At 35.1% G+C, this 12,028-nt stretch overlaps 2 long non-coding RNA genes across 2 annotated transcripts; one reads left to right on the top strand and one right to left on the bottom strand.

Moving 5' to 3' along the window:
• Window positions 1-4,170: 4,170 nt before the first annotated feature.
• On the bottom strand, window positions 4,171-4,685 carry LOC136774258 (uncharacterized). Its single transcript, XR_010822764.1, has 3 exons — window positions 4,578-4,685; window positions 4,307-4,487; window positions 4,171-4,237 (listed from the first exon to the last, which is right to left on the bottom strand). It is a non-coding gene; the product is annotated as an uncharacterized lncRNA (long non-coding RNA).
• Window positions 4,686-11,033: 6,348 nt separating this feature from the next.
• Window positions 11,034-11,597, top strand: LOC136774240 (uncharacterized). The gene is made up of 3 exons (XR_010822758.1): window positions 11,034-11,141; window positions 11,232-11,412; window positions 11,482-11,597. It is a non-coding gene; the product is annotated as an uncharacterized lncRNA (long non-coding RNA).
• The last annotated feature ends 431 nt before the right edge of the window (window positions 11,598-12,028 follow it).

Raw genomic sequence — 12,028 nt, forward strand, 5'->3', positions numbered from 1 at the left:
TACTTAAGGGTTATTGTTTGTTTTATAATAAAGAAACCTATTTCATATTCATTAAAATCTGTTAACTACTGACTTCAAAGATTTAACCAAATTCAAAGGCAAAAATCTTTTATGCTGGCAGTTAAAGGGTTAAACTTTTTCAAGAAGTTTCAAATATACTATGTTAAAGTATCATTTCACTGAATTTGTTGTCAGATATTGGCTTTTAAAATAATATGAGCGTGAAGTCTGACATACTTTTATATACGTAGCAAATGCAAATACAATCGTCGTAATTCATATGCTTTTATCGAAAAAAACTGATCATTTAAGAATGCATGCCAAGTGAGAAATACATTGCTGCTAAACCAAATTTATTTAAGCCAAATGCAACGTGACTATTTCTAACCAAATTATTAAATTGCTTAAATTTTAATGTAATTAAATGTACTCACTTTGTACATTTTATATATTTTTTTCTTTGAGACCGTGGAATCAGCGTTGCCAAGTGTAGTATAATTATACTACCGTAGTATAATTTTCCTATAGCGTAGTATCCTTAGGATACTACGCTACAGTTTCTGTTCCCTGCGGGATCCTACGCTATAGTTTCTGTTCACTGCGGGATCCTACGCTACAGTTTCTGTCCTTGCGGGATACTACGTTTTGGCCATTAATCTTGAGTCTTGACGAGGGGAAGTTAGAATCAGAGGGGCGAGGGGATATTTAGGGAGTTTGTCCGTAGCTGTCAAATGGCGCGATTAACCCTCAATTTTATATCATCAACAAAAATAATATTTGCGGAAAACGATTGTGGAAAAGAAGGAAGGATTTTAATAAATAACAGAGAAGACAAAATATATCAGATGAGTATAAATTAATAAAAAAAATGAAAATTATTGTGAATTTTTAAGAAAATATACTTTGTGGTTATTTTATTTTTGTTACAGTTGAAATCCGGTTATGATGACTTTCAATTAAGGAAAAAAGTAATTATAGACTAATAAATGAAAAAGTATTAAAACATGAAGCACTTCTCTGTATGGCCCAGTCATTTCAATAATTGTGACTTAATGTTATAATAGTGAATGTGTAAGCGATTAGTGCATATACAACAAACTCTTATTGTAAATTTAATAATCTTGTATGACAATGTTTTAATTGCTATTATTTTAAATTAAAGCTAGTTTAATTAACATATTTTTATTTCATCCCTTTCTCAAAATTCTAAACACACATGGTAATTACCTATTCTTGTAGTAGTCATATATTCGTTAAATTACATACAAAATTACAACTGTTTTATATTTGTAAAGCATAGCTGTTTGTTGCAATGATTTTTATTATTCAATGTGAGACAAATCGCATTTTGTTTAGGCAAATGTCTTATTTATCCGCCACATCCTTCCATATCTTATGCGACATTTATTTGGCTCCGTTGCACTATTTTCTTCCAGTCTATATCATATAACATTAATTTTCTAATCATTTATACATACACACAGATCTAATAATACTGCTGATCTGCAATTATTTTTGTAATTGTTGAAATGATTGTTAAACCATTATCTTGTTTAATTTGTAAAATGGACATTTGAATGATGCTATTAAAATTTGGCAACTTTTCTGCGAGATATGTTCTGATAATATTTGTGAAGATAAAGTTCTTTAAAAGGTATATGTATACTGCTGAGTTCATCTTGTTTTCAGCTTTAAATAGTTTTCCAACTACACGCATGGATATCTATTTTGAATATAGAATACATATTTCATTACATCTATTATGATATTGTTAAGATTGATAGAAAGATATCATTTCTTTGAAAATGATATATTATATATCTAGTAACTGGATTAATTAAGGTTTTAGAACAGATAAATTTCACAAACAAATAGGACTAACAAAATATGTATTATATATTGAGGAAGGATATCCAAATGTGAATTATTTGAAGCTAAAAGCAAGATAAATTTAGCAGTATCTTTAAATGTATTGGAGAACAACATCCTCTCAAATTTAAATAGAAGATATCCTATGGAAGAGATGCCAAACATTATAAGTAAAATAATTCAAGTGTCCATTCTTCAACTTTAATAGAACAATGGTTTACCAATCATCTTGACATTTATAAGATTAATTAGTCAATAGAATAGCTATATCTGAGTGTATATAAAAATAGCAAAAAATTAATCGTATATTTTGAAAACTAAAAGAAAGAACTAACAAGGCAAATAAATGTTACATAAGATATGGAAGGATGTGGCGGATAAATAAGACATTTGCCTAAACAAAATGCGATTTGTCTCACATTGAATAATAAAAATCATTGCAACAAACAGCTATGCTTTACAAATATAAAACAGTTGTAATTTTGTATGTAATTTAACGAATATATGACTACTACAAGAATAGGTAATTACCATTTGTGTTTAGAATTTTGAGAAAGGGATGAAATAAAAATATGTTAATTAAACTAGCTTTAATTTAAAATAATAGCAATTAAAACATTGTCATACAAGATTATTAAATTTACAATAAGAGTTTGTTGTATATGCACTAATCGCTTACACATTCACTATTATAACATTAAGTCACAATTATTGAAATGACTGGGCCATACAGAGAAGTGCTTCATGTTTTAATACTTTTTCATTTATTAGTCTATAATTACTTTTTTCCTTAATTGAAAGTCATCATAACCGGATTTCAACTGTAACAAAAATAAAATAACCACAAAGTATATTTTCTTAAAAATTCACAATAATTTTCATTTTTTTTATTAATTTATACTCATCTGATATATTTTGTCTTCTTTGTTATTTATTAAAATCCTTCCTTCTTTTCCACAATCGTTTTCCGCAAATATTATTTTTGTTGATGATACAAAATTGAGGGTTAATCGCGCCATTTAACAGCTACGTACAAACTCCCTAAAAATCCCCTCGCCCCTCTGATTCTAACTACACAACGCCGCGACGCAAGATTAATGGCCAAAACACATCCGAAAGCACTGAGACTTGAGAGCTTATTATACCTAAAACACTATACTTCGTTTCTTCTCTGTGAATCACACTTACTATACATTTTGCGTGGTATATTCAATTCTCGCCAACAAACTATACAGCGTAGTATCTTCCAACATGGCGGACTTGGCAACGCTGCGTGGAATAGTCATTGAAAGTCAGTTTTCCTCTTTTTGACATTTTAAGTCTTGATTTTGAACACTTTCAGCTTAAAGTTATAGAAATGTCATAACAAATTACGTAATTAATGGTTTCGCTGTTACTTGGGCTGCGTTCGTTTATATACTGCCAGTACTGAAAACCAATATTTTACGTGACATGCATTGTAGAATTTGAGTACTCGCAGTTAATAAACGAACGTAGCCTTGATATCATTCAAGTTGTTGCTTTATATTAACGTTCGCTTTTCATCTGTTAATCGATAATGTTATAAGCAAACAACTATTAATTGAAAATCGTACACTGACATTCATCGAATCTGCTCGTGAAGAATGGCCTACTAGATTTGTAACTAGCTGGACAGCTTCAGGTCTCTAGTTCTCACCAAAGCGTAAAACGTCACGGTGACGTCAGATGACGTCACGATGACGTATAGGAGTCGTGGTGGGGAGAATAAGGAGAATCTGGTAAATTGCATATACTCGAGTGTAGCGGTTGATCGTCTTACTTTTGTCAAAAGTATATCATCTCGGGATAAAATGGTATAGTAAGAATTTTCTTCTTTCTTTGTCTAATAGCATAAGAGTGAGAGAGAAAGACATATGATACCCCATGTGCGCCCATTGATTCTGCTCGAGCACGTTTTTGGTATAGTGATAGGAATTTTGGTATACTGATAGAAGCGGTAATAATATAGTAATCAAACGACAGATCAATAAAAAGAAGAGGGCATATTCCAATGAGTGAAGTGTCAAAATGTGCAACTTAACTTCTGTAATTTGTATTAATTTATTAAAATAACTTGTAAGTGATGAACTTTTAATAAAATCATATTAAGTGTTATAAATTTGTATAAAAAATATGTATTTTAGTTTTAACCTATTATTGTGTAACATATGGTGTATAAAAATAACTGAAAATATATATTTTAAATTAAATTTATGTTGTTGATATTTTGTCAAGAATAACACATCATTAACTTTTACATTAATAATAAGGAGCTATATTCTTGAGTCGTAAAGTCCATTGGAGCTTGCAAGTCAACTATGGATCCCAAGCTTACAGCAATAAGATTCTACGAATAAAGAAGATGCAATTCATTATTAAAATAGATAATCGTTAACTCAGATTTTTTTGCAGAAACCTAATATCAATAGTGACAAGCTTTCGTATCTATTTCCAATTGATGATGCTGGAAGAGAACCTCTGAGAGCTCCTGACAGCTCAACTGCCACAGGTCCAAGAAACAGCTATTTACGTAAATCTGTCCAGTGTCATGCAATACATTATCCAGAAGCCATTCTGCTATTATCCAGCTAATGTTTCTACGCAATATAATTAATTTCTTATTAATTTTCAAATATACTAAATATGTAAAGAAGAAAAAGCCAATATATTAAAATCCATTTACTTACACTACATCTCATTACGTAACCATGAGTGAATATTGTTGAATGGTGACAGAACAGTTTATAGTTGCAGAATCAGAATACATTCCTGTTGTGGGTAATGTTGCTGGGTCCTTTTGTTCTTTCGCAGTATCCAAAAGCAGCAAATTTGCAATGATTTTACAATTATAGCCTATATTCGAAGAAAACTTTAATACTTAAACTTAAATTGAAGAATATTCAAATGATTAATAGTAACTCCTTACGGATTAAGATATCTTGCATTATTTTCAATTTCTGCTACCAGTGCGTATAGGCAAATTCAGTGGTAAATTGTTATTCTCATCACTTAGAGCTTGTTAATCCTGTAAGTTACGTAGCACTTTAAAGTGGGCAAACAAATCCTTACGCTGCATTATATTAGTCTTCTCTTCCTTCGCTAACTTTTGAAAATTCATATATTACTGTTATCCACGAGTATATTTACCCAGTGGCTGAAAAATATTAGAAAGAGTATGAAAATTCATTCTTAAAAGTAAGCATAAATTATTTCCATATTCATAAAGTTATACATACCTATTCTATTATTTAGCTGGATGTTAGCTGCCACGAAGACATCCATATGCAATGTGCCTGCCCTCCTTCCTTTTTAATCCAGTGTATTATCCTAATAGTTTGCTGCAGGACAGTCTTAAGTCAGAAATAGATTGAAGTGTGATAATTCGGTTCTACTTTCTCTTTACCCTGGCCTACCATGAGGAGATACTCTTTTTTATCTTGATTTTTCATAACGTAAATGATAAATAATTATTCCTGAAATAAAAACGTGCACACACACACATATATATATATTGTTATGACCCCACCAAAATTCGGAGCAAATTTTTGCCTTTCTAAAGAACATTAAGCTAAATCATGCGAAATTTGTCCAGACTCTTAGAGCTGGACAAATCCAAAACTTGTCCAATTCATGCGAACGTGCCTTAGATTGGACAAATCCAAAACTTCCTTAATTATAATTGTTAAATCTCTATAAAAGAGATTGTTTCTGCTTAAAATAAGCTTACTTTCCAATTCTCGATGAAATCGAGATGTAAATATTAAAAACTTGTCCAATTCATGCGAATTGGACAAATTCAAAACTTCCTTAATTATAATTGTTAAATCTCTATAAAAAGGGATTGTTTATGCTAAAATAAGCTTAAGTTCCAATTCTCGATGAAATCGAAATGTAGATATTAAAAACTTGTCCAATTCTTGTGAACCAGGCTTAAGGCTGGACAAACTCAGAAACTTGTCCAATTATTGTGAACCAAGCTTAAGGCTGGACTAATTCAGACACTTGTCCAATTATTGTGAATTGGGCTTAAGGGTGGACAAATCTAAGAATTTGTCCAATTCTTGTGGACCAAGCTTAAGGCTGGACAAATCTAAGAATTTGTCCAGACTATTGGATAAAATTTCATTAATTATAATAATTAATTAATAAAACATTTAAAATACAATTAAACAAGGCTAAAACAGTAATATATTACAACAAAAACCCAAAAGGTCAAAGTATCATGAAAATTTGTCCAAATCTTGTAAACCCGCCTTAAGGTCACAGCGCCTCTAGCGGCCAAAAATGTAACTAGACTGCCTATTTAGGTAGCTGCACGGCCCGGAGGAGCTCAGTTGTCTCTCGGACTGCTCTGGAGCAGTCCTAAGGAACCTGCTAGCTTCTGAGCTCGGTTCCCTATAGGAAAAGGAGGGACATAGGGTAGAGGTTAGGGTTAGGTTAGGGACTCTGCTACGAAGCAGTATGACCCGTGCATTGTAGCTTCTGAGCTCTGTATTGGGTTAGGTCCTTAGATAGGTTAGAATAGGATCCCTGTAGGATTCACGTGAGTAAGTAGCGTGATCAAATTAACCGAGTCTAATTATCGGGTACTAAATTTTGTAAAAGTATTATGTATTAATAGAAATCTTATTAACCTTATTTTTAGCGTTAGTTTCTCGATTCGCATAATTAACGGAATAACGTTCTATAGGCCTTCTTAGGTAAAATTAACAATTATTGTTATTGTTAAAGCGTCGATTTCGTAATTATGCGAATAAATTTATATTAACCATTCGTGTAAAATGCGATGTTACATTTATTCGAATTATTAAGTTTTGAAATAAGAATATATATTCTTCGTTAATTAACTCACCTTTTGTTATTTCAGTTCTGAATTTGATATATTAACACAAATATATATATATTCTTGTTTTATAGGATTAATAAATCCTCAATTAAGATTAATCTGTCTCAATAAGTTTATATTCCAATTATTAGTTGTTTTTGTAATTAGATACTCAATTACACATTCTGTATAAATTTTGAATATTATTATCTTGTTATATCACATACCTTATTCATGTTTAAAAACATGTTCTATATTAACTTACTATTTCTATTGAATACTGTCATTTTGTCATACAATAAATAAGTAACATAACCAGTAACGCAGTGTTCTCGCCGGAAGTTGATTTTCCTTCCATTTTCACTCCCAGCCTATCATTTCCCCAGCCGAAGAAGACTCTCGAACGCCTAAAGATGGGAAAACCACATCTTTTACCCAAGATTACATCAGTAGTTGACCTAAAAGGGACTCATCATGTTACCATGAGTTATTCCATACCAGATGAATCTTCAGCTGCAACTGATGATAAACAGTCGGTGAAAACCTTCAAATAATTGAGAGTTAAACAAATAAAATTATAAAAGGAATAATGAGTGACCAAATAGTCTGCGTACGTACCTTTTATTTCCTGGGTCCAGAAGGACTAGAAATTTGCGACCTGTGTTACGATTTATTATCCGGTTCTGATCAAGAGGAGTTCACCATGTTCCAGCTTCACGCTCCCGTACCTTCCAGCTCCGTAAACAAAAGTAAGTGTCTACACTGCAGAGAGGAATTTTCCGTTGTTCGACCAGTGGGTTCGTGTCCAGAATGCCTCGAGCTATCAACCTCCACTAACCTCAATCATTAAATTTTGTTAATTTTATGAAAAATTAACTGGTGGCAGCGACTATACAAATTTCAACGCCGCAGCCATAACAATATATATATATTATTGTCTTTTGAGATTATATACTGTATTTTTTATCTTATATAATTTTTTTTTCTTTTTTTCAGTGCTCCGAAAATTGATTTACGTTAAATAATATTGGTGGCCCTGAAAAGGGCCGATTTTTGAATCCGACACGTGGCAGAGCACATTCCTTTTTTATACCATGCAATCCGATCCATCTAAAAAAATACCCATTCGAAACCAACAACAATAAAGCTCATTCAATAATCCGTCCAGTAGCCATTCCGCTCGATCACTTGATTAAGTCGATTAGGTATCGAATTAGTCAAGTTAGCTAAGAACTCTGTGTCAGACCTAAGGCCTTCCCAGATATTCTTCGCTTGATCGAGAATCGCTGCCCTCGTCCTCGCGCCTGGCTCTATCCATCGTCTGGACATCAATGCCCAGACGTTCTCAATTAAATTGAGATCCGGTAATCGAGCGGGCCAATCCACCACTTTCAACTCCGGGTGTCGCGCAAACCACGCTCGCGTTTCGCGTGAGGTATGGATCGCTGAATTGTCCTGCACAAATCGGATTACCGGTACTTCATCCGCGGGATATACATTACGCACGCTTGGGAGAAAAATTTCTTCCAAGATGCGAATGTATTCCCGGGGATTCATACGTGGAGAAATCTCCACAAGATCACCGATATGTTCACCGGAAATCCAGCCCCATACGCCACACGATACGCGTCCAGACCGATGAGTCTGGAAGACGTGGTTTGGCTGCAACCGGGTATCGTTCGGGCGCCACACGTGCAAGGCCTGAGCCTGAGAGGGCAACGATATGAAAACCTTTTCATCGGTCCATATCGTAGCCTTCCTATCTGCACGGCTCCGCGAAAGATTCGCGAGGGCATAGCCAACTCTCTGCTCACGGTGAGCAGGAGTTAGTGGGATTTTACGCGCTGGACGACGGCAGTGAATACCTGCAGAGTGTAAACGCCGCAGGCCGGTGGTCACTGAAGCTGGATAATCTATCTCCTCCACTATGTCGCTGAAACTAGCGAAGGGATCTTCTTCGATCCTGCTCAGCAGCTGCTGGTCATCGATCTCCGAAGTCCTTTTCTGCCCTCTGTTCTCCGCTCTTCGGTCACGCAGTGCGTGGTCTCCGCCTTCGCGGTACCAACGTATCCAGCGCCTGACGGTGGTCTCGTGTGCCCCGCAGAGTACAGCGATCTCACTCGCGCTTTTCCCGCACTCAAAATAGCCAATGGCTCTTCCTCTGGTAGCCTCACTATGCTGTGACATCGTCGACGTATCCAATAGATATGAATGTTATAACAAATTAACGTTATTATCGATACTTCTAATTCAATAATCGAGGCATTATTCACTTTTATCTATAATAACGTTAATTTGTTATAACATTCATATCTATTGGATACGTCGACGATGTCACAGCATAGTGAGGCTACCAGAGGAAGAGCCATTGGCTATTTTGAGTGCGGGAAAAGCGCGAGTGAGATCGCTGTACTCTGCGGGGCACACGAGACCACCGTCAGGCACTGGATACGTCGGTACCGCGAAGGCGGAGACCACGCACTGCGTGACCGGAGAGCGGAGAACAGAGGGCAGAAAAGGACTTCGGAGATCGATGACCAGCAGCTGCTGAGCAGGATAGAAGAAGATCCCTTCGCTAGTGTCAGCGACATAGTGGAGGAGATAGATTATCCAGCTTCAGTGACCACCGGCCTGCGGCGTTTACACTCTGCAGGTAATCACTGCCGTCGTCCAGCGCGTAAAATCCCATTAACTCCTGCTCACCGTGAGCAGAGAGTTGGCTATGCCCTCGCGAATCTTTCGCGGAGCCGTGCAGATTGGAAGGCTACGATTTGGACCGATGAAAAGGTTTTCATATCGTTGCCCTCTCAGGCTCAGGCCTTGCACGTGTGGCGCCCGAACGATACCCGGTTGCAGCCAAACCACGTCTTCCAGACTCATCGGTCTGGACGCGTATCGTGTGGCGTATGGGGCTGGATTTCCGGTGAACATATCGGTGATCTTGTGGAGATTTCTCCACGTATGAATTCCCGGGAATACATTCGCATCTTGGAAGAAATTTTTCTCCCAAGCGTGCGTAATGTATATCCCGCGGATGAAGTACCGGTGATCCGATTTATGCAGGACAATTCAGCGATCCATACCTCACGCGAAACGCGAGCGTGGTTTGCGCGACACCCGGAGTTGGAAGTGGTGGATTGGCCCGCTCGATCACCGGATCTCAATTTAATTGAGAACGGCTGGGCATTGATGTCCAGACGATGGATAGAGCCAGGCGCGAGGACGAGGGCAGCGATTCTTGATCAAGCGAAGAATATCTGGGAAGGCCTTAGGTCTGACCCAGAGGTCTTAGCTAACTTGACTAACTCGATACCTAATCGACTTAATCAAGTGATCGAGCGGAATGGCTACTGGACGGATTATTGAATGAGCTTTACTGTTGTTGGTTTCGAATGGGTATTTTTTTAGATGGATCGGATTGCATGGTATAAAAAAGGAATGTGCTCTGCCACGTGTCGGATCCAAAAATCGGCCCTTTTTAGGGCCACCAATATTATTTAACGTAAATCAATTTTCGGAGTACTGAAAAAAAGAAAAAAAAAATAAATTATATAAGATAAAAAATACAGTATATAATCTGAAAAGACAATAATATATATATATAAATATATATATGTGTGTGTGCACGTTTTTATTTCAGGAATAATTATTTATCATTTACGTTATGAAAAATCAAGATAAAAAAGAGTATCTCCTCATGGTAGGCCAGGGTAAAGAGAAAGTAGAACCGAATTATCACACTTCAATCTATTTCTGACTTAAGACTGTCCTGCAGCAAACTATTAGGATAATACACTGGATTAAAAAGGAAGGAGGGCAGGCACATTGCATATGGATGTCTTCGTGGCAGCTAACATCCAGCTAAATAATAGAATAGGTATGTATAACTTTATGAATATGGAAATAATTTATGCTTACTTTTAAGAATGAATTTTCATACTCTTTCTAATATTTTTCAGCCACTGGGTAAATATACTCGTGGATAACAGTAATATATGAATTTTCAAAAGTTAGCGAAGGAAGAGAAGACTAATATAATGCAGCGTAAGGATTTGTTTGCCCACTTTAAAGTGCTACGTAACTTACAGGATTAACAAGCTCTAAGTGATGAGAATAACAATTTACCACTGAATTTGCCTATACGCACTGGTAGCAGAAATTGAAAATAATGCAAGATATCTTAATCCGTAAGGAGTTACTATTAATCATTTGAATATTCTTCAATTTAAGTTTAAGTATTAAAGTTTTCTTCGAATATAGGCTATAATTGTAAAATCATTGCAAATTTGCTGCTTTTGGATACTGCGAAAGAACAAAAGGACCCAGCAACATTACCCACAACAGGAATGTATTCTGATTCTGCAACTATAAACTGTTCTGTCACCATTCAACAATATTCACTCATGGTTACGTAATGAGATGTAGTGTAAGTAAATGGATTTTAATATATTGGCTTTTTCTTCTTTACATATTTAGTATATTTGAAAATTAATAAGAAATTAATTATATTGCGTAGAAACATTAGCTGGATAATAGCAGAATGGCTTCTGGATAATGTATTGCATGACACTGGACAGATTTACGTAAATAGCTGTTTCTTGGACCTGTGGCAGTTGAGCTGTCAGGAGCTCTCAGAGGTTCTCTTCCAGCATCATCAATTGGAAATAGATACGAAAGCTTGTCACTATTGATATTAGGTTTCTGCAAAAAAATCTGAGTTAACGATTATCTATTTTAATAATGAATTGCATCTTCTTTATTCGTAGAATCTTATTGCTGTAAGCTTGGGATCCATAGTTGACTTGCAAGCTCCAATGGACTTTACGACTCAAGAATATAGCTCCTTATTATTAATATAAAAGTTAATGATGTGTTATTCTTGACAAAATATCAACAACATAAATTTAATTTAAAATATATATTTTCAGTTATTTTTATACACCATATGTTACACAATAATAGGTTAAAACTAAAATACATATTTTTTATACAAATTTATAACACTTAATATGATTTTATTAAAAGTTCATCACTTACAAGTTATTTTAATAAATTAATACAAATTACAGAGGTTAAGTTGCACATTTTGACACTTCACTCATTGAAATATGCCAGTAGGTCCAGGCAAGGAATAAATAGAGGAAAGAGACAAAAGGAAAAAGGGGTAAAATAAAGGAAATAGAGAAGGAAATAAAAGGATAAATAGAAATAAAGGACAAAGGAGAAAAGCCAAGGTAAGTGATAACACGTGTATTTATAACCTAACCTATAGGCGCCAGGATTACTCCTTTGGCTTGTTTGCTTTTCTGTAAT

The sequence above is a fragment of the Prorops nasuta genome, unplaced genomic scaffold (assembly GCF_024137725.1).
Source record: "Prorops nasuta isolate Cenicafe-Biocafe unplaced genomic scaffold, Cenicafe_Pnas_1.2 PNAS00001, whole genome shotgun sequence".
NCBI lineage: Eukaryota > Metazoa > Arthropoda > Insecta > Hymenoptera > Bethylidae > Prorops > Prorops nasuta.